The sequence below is a fragment of the Cupressus sempervirens genome, chromosome 3 (genome assembly GCF_028749045.1).
Source record: "Cupressus sempervirens isolate cs-2001-9-10 chromosome 3, ASM2874904v1, whole genome shotgun sequence".
Taxonomy (NCBI): Eukaryota; Viridiplantae; Streptophyta; class Pinopsida; order Cupressales; family Cupressaceae; genus Cupressus; species Cupressus sempervirens.
The window spans coordinates 604,807,658-604,813,151 of NC_143120.1; the positions used below are offsets into that span (position 1 = coordinate 604,807,658).

Consider the following 5,494-nt stretch of genomic DNA (forward strand, 5'->3'; position numbering starts at 1 on the left):
GTTGAGGGGCAACACCTCGTGAAGGTTTTCAGGTGAGGTACCCCCGAAATCTCAACTAACTTTATTATTGTAAAAAGGCCTCAAGCTGCTATTTTTTTTATTGGATGACTTATTCTAGCCCTAATTTTATAAGCGGCAAAAAATTTATATAAAATGGCTTAGGGTTAGGAATTTCATAATGCATGATGAGATTGTACCTTCTTGCGGCGGTATTGATCTACAAGGGATAAAAAATTGTAATCATGTTGTAATCACTAGATAATAAAAATATTGCACTTGATGTTGGTGGATGTAGTCCAAAGAACCATGTTAAATCTTTGTGTTTTGTATTCTCTTCTATGCCATTTATTATTTTCAGCTATAAATTATATTTGCATGTAATTGTTATTTCTGTCTCATTAATCCTAACACAATTATGAAGATCAATTTTTCCTTAGGAAGACTTGAGTAAAATCATTAACTTTGTTCTGAAGGTTTGTTGTAATAAAACTATTTTCGGTTTTGATAACTGATATAAATGAAATCAGTGAAAGGTGTAAACTTGGATGTATCCCTATATAGGGGAATATGTGTGTGCATCCAGTGTAGATGTTGTGAGTGAATTAAAAGGAGCACATCCATATTGTCTTGTATATGGAAGATGTATCTGCATTGAAAGAGTACTCATAAGGTGATATGTACTTGGCATAAGTACATCAATCTAAAATGTATTTGTGCACAACTACATGTGATTTGTAATACTCATTGAAAAGATTGAGGATGAGTTGTAACTCCTAGCAGTTGAAGCTATTAAATAATGTACATGAAAAGTTTGTGCTTCATAAAGTTGGCAGTTTTGAAGTTATTGTTTTTCTTCTATAAGAAAACTTATATGATTTTTAGGGTTTCCCACTCAACACAAATCTGTGTCATTTTTTATGAGTTGTTTCTATTTGTTACTCTGATATATTTTCTTTATGTTATATAATGTTCATCGACATGTATTAAAGTGTATGCATTTGGTTATATGAAGTATATGTTCATAATTAATTTTTACAAAGTAAAAGAAATTTTCTACTCTGATTCACCAACCCCTTTGAGACTAGTAACCACTTCCAACAATATTTTTTAATTGAAAGAAATCCATCGCAACCTCAGACTCTTACAACACCTTAACTTAGAAGGATGTTCTAAACTCATATAGTTCAGATTGAATACTTAATCTGACTCTCTTTTGTTCTTGTTTCATTAACAGAAAAAACAATCTTTATCACCACACATGCAAATCTTGCAAAGAAAACTTGTCCGTGTTAATTAAACTGCAGTCACTGTCATATTGGGCCAATGACTGGTCTATAGGCTACCAGTGTTTTGATGTTAAATTATAATAGGGCACATTTAAACAATTTAAACTGTAAATGACGAAGATTTTCTGTGCAACGCAGCCGAAGGTGGTAATAAACAGTTGCTTTGCATTATTTATGTCGCCTTTTGTTGTCTCAAAATAATCAAAGGAACGCTGCAGCAGAACGAAAACAGATGTATTTGATAGGTATATATTACCGTTTTAATTCACAACAGAATTGTCCATTCTTATATTTTCACAAGATTTCTTAGCAAGAAAAGAATTCCATTGGGCACGGCAGGATGATCGGAATTTCTAATTGAAATAGCTATACAAAAAATAATTAGTCAAAGGATTCTTGATTTACTGGTGAAGTTGAAAGGCTCACAAAGAACTCATCATGGATGAAGTCTTGCTGAACGCAAGGCCCCTTGACACCTAAAAGGGATGAGGCCGGGATCGTGCCGTAGAAATCAAAAGAATGTAAAAAAATACACGTTTATGAAAAAAATAGAATATTGAAGACGAGGAAAATGTGAGGTTGTGCTAGTTATGCTGCAAATAAACTGTAAATCAAAGAAATTTAAAACATATAAGCACAACAATAATTCGAAATATAAATTAGATTAATAGTTTAAAAAAATAGTGCTCACTAAAAATTGATTGATAAATTTTCTTGGCTAAATAGCATAGACAACACCAATAAGTAGGGAGAACATAAAAAAAATGTTGAACAGACAAGTGTCAGGCATCTAACAATTTTCCTTTCATTGTGTGTCACAATAAAAACCCTATCACCTTTGATTATCCTTCAAAGTACAAATTTGATATATTATATTGATTTTTCTTTTAAAATTATAATTATACTAATATGTAATTTCAGATTAGAGCTTTTATCGATTAATTTTCTCCCTGTAGATGTTTTATATGTTAAAATTTTGAAGAGTATATTGCATTAAACAATAAATTAAAAGACGAATTTTAGACAGATTCATGTGATATTGCTTTTCGAAAGTGAAATTTACCGGTTTGGCATGATGGATATAATTCTTAAAAGGTGAAAATAAAGGTCGTTGTAGTATAGTGGTGAGTATTCCCGCCTGTCACGCGGGTGACCCGGGTTCGATCCCCGGCAACGGCGAGTTTTATGCATCGTTGTCCACTGCGACAGCCTTAGAACTTCTCAAATCTGGATTTCAATTTATTTTGAATTTATTGATACTATCTACGATCTTAGTTAGAGTTTAATATAGTTGACTTTGATCTAGACAAAATAATTTAATTCGAGATTTGTAATAAACATTTTTCTTTAATATATGGATTCTCATTGTCATGCACTCATTGATAAAAAAAATAGATTTGGATTGTAGTCGGTTCCACTTTTGAATCCAACCTTCTAAAAGCTGGATCTTCTTCTCTAATTTGAAAGTTTGTTATCAAGAATATTATTCTCGGTATTTTCAATTGCATTGATTGATATGGGCAAAAATGCATACGTTAGAATTATGTGCATTATCTCATTATTGTCAAATTGAGCACGGATGTTAACAGATATGTCATGAACCTATTTGGGGCTACACATGTGAAGTTATATTGGGTGCACATGTTTGCTAATGGAAACATAGACCTCATACTTGTTCATCTTTTGGGAAGAAATTATAATCATGTTGGTAAACAATTTGTCCCTCATTTTGAATTGGCTTTATCTTGACTCGTTATGTCTAAGATTGTGAGAAACAAGCTATCTACAACAAATTGGATTAGTGCACTCCTATGGCACTAATCTCTGAATTGAAGATTACAGCTCTCCTATATGTAATATATACTTGGAATGATGTTTTTGGTAGATCAAAAGGGTGACTAGGGGTATGCTCTTAACTTGAGAGCAGAAGAGGCTAACCAGATTGCTCATAGACATAAGCAACTTAGGCGAAGTTTCAGATCTAACACTAACTCTACTCCTACTCCTAAATACATCTAAGACTATGGGATGCAAGGGGATATAATGGAAAAAGAACATACATGGCCCTAAGTGGCTCTCTAACCAGTCAAAGTTGCCCAGTGGCAAACTCCTAGCACACTTTAATCCTAACTTCACATTACAGATGCAAAATGTTATGCAGCTCTAGGAAAAAGCAAAAATATCTATGAAAGATAGCACTCTGACTACCCATATTATTAACATTGTACTAACACTTTGATTAGCCCAAATACTAATAGCTTCACAAGTACTTGTCCTACAATCCCAGAAAGACTAACCTACATGCATGTTCGCTCAATTGAAGGAGACAATGAAAGAAATCTAGGCATGCTAGTTCTAAGTGGAATTAAAACATCACATTAACTAGTTGCAAACATCAATCTAATCCTTCATTCCATACACTTCTTGATTCTCACTCAATAGTCTCTGCTACAAGGGGAGAAAATGCATGAAGCTTGTCAATCATTTCTATTAACTTAAAAAATTACATATATAGGCCCCTCTTGGGGTTCTTGGTCAGTTACAAATTCATCAGTTACATTAATAGAGCACTTGAATCACTCAAAAATCCAATAGTCATTAGTTACAATTCAATACATTAGAGAAAGAAAAGTAAAAATGATTAGAAACCCTCAAAATGGTTCATATTCCTCTATGATTTGTAACAGTCACCTTGGCGCCAAAACTTGTATTTCATATCTCAATGGTCATTGCAAGTTTGAATTCTTGTCGTCGATCTCCAATCAAAGATCACGATTAAAAGCTAGCAACCCTTTCATCTTAATCTTTATCACTTCTTCACAACTGTCATTCATACGATATCTTTACCCAATGTGATGATGCAATTCACCAACTACTATTTCATTTCATAGTTTCACAAGTTGGAATGTTTTGAATTCTTTTTAGCCTACGATCTTGCGATGATTGTTTAATGTTTAACAGTTATCACTTTTGTCAGATCACAACTTTAAATGTTTTGAATGCTTCTTAGCTGGCGACCTTGCAAAAACTGTTAACCTTAACTGTTGTTGTCTCTCGCATTGTTGCAACCTTCTTTAAGAATTAATCTTAACATCTTGTGACACCGTGAATGCATGCTTTTCACTACATCACAACATTAAACTCAGGTTACCCTTAACTACCAACAATGATGCAATCTTCAGCTTTCGTTGCTTCACAACCTTAACTCATGATTAACTTACATTGTCTATGATCTTGTGATGGCTTAAACTTTAACCATTATGTTAACCCTTCACACCATCGAAACTTGAATTCTTTTAGATGAAAATTGGGTCACAATCATGCGATCTTTAGCATTCCTAGCTTCACAACTTGTAAACTGTTAACTACATGATTACTTGTGAAGATGTGATCTTCAACTTTGGCTACTTTGCAACCTTAACTCATGATTAGCTTACATTGTCAGTGACAGTGTGACTATTCAAACTTTACTACTTTGTCTCTTTATCACTGCTTCACAATTTGAAATCTTAACTCATCAACTAACCCTATGAATCTGTGAACACAAGCTTTTTTTGTTTCGCTACTTTAACCATAGGTTATTCTTAACTCTTTGTGAAGATCTGATCACATGCTTTTCGCTCTATCGTGATACTAATCTCAGGTCATCTTTAACCACTTGCAATGATGCGATCATTGGCTTTCGCTACTTTGTCATGTTAACTCTAGGTTACCTTTAATCACTAGCAAACATGTGATAAGCATTGATTTGCTAAGACTTGATGGCTGGAAAGGTGCATCTCTAAGGGCTATCATAATTTGTAAGGAAACTCGGGTGTGGAAACAACTTCCTACACTAATCTCATAAGGAAAGTATGATGCAAATCCTATTAAAATCTTCTTCACTTACAGATTCAATATCATGTAAACAACAATATTGCATCCAACCATGCATACAGAAAATAGACAGAGAAAGAAACACATAACACAAAGATTTTCCGGTGGGGAAAAACCTTTCGGTAAAACAACCCCACCCCTTCAGAACCTAAACAATGTATTATCTTCAACACGAGGTTACAATACACTTGCAATGCAAGTTCAACATCGACAACAAAAGACACTAGTAGCTACTTGCAGTACCAACAATACACCTTTTTCGCATTGCTTCTCTTTGCAACCCTAAAAACTCTTATAACATGCACTTCATTTTAGGGCTACTCCCAAAGGTA

The 5,494-nt window shown here is 33.6% G+C and overlaps 1 non-coding gene across 1 annotated transcript; it reads left to right on the forward strand.

Moving 5' to 3' along the window:
• Positions 1 to 2,393: 2,393 nt before the first annotated feature.
• On the forward strand, positions 2,394 to 2,465 carry TRNAD-GUC (transfer RNA aspartic acid (anticodon GUC)). The gene has a single exon. It is a non-coding gene; the product is annotated as a tRNA-Asp (tRNA).
• Positions 2,466 to 5,494: the final 3,029 nt, after the last annotated feature.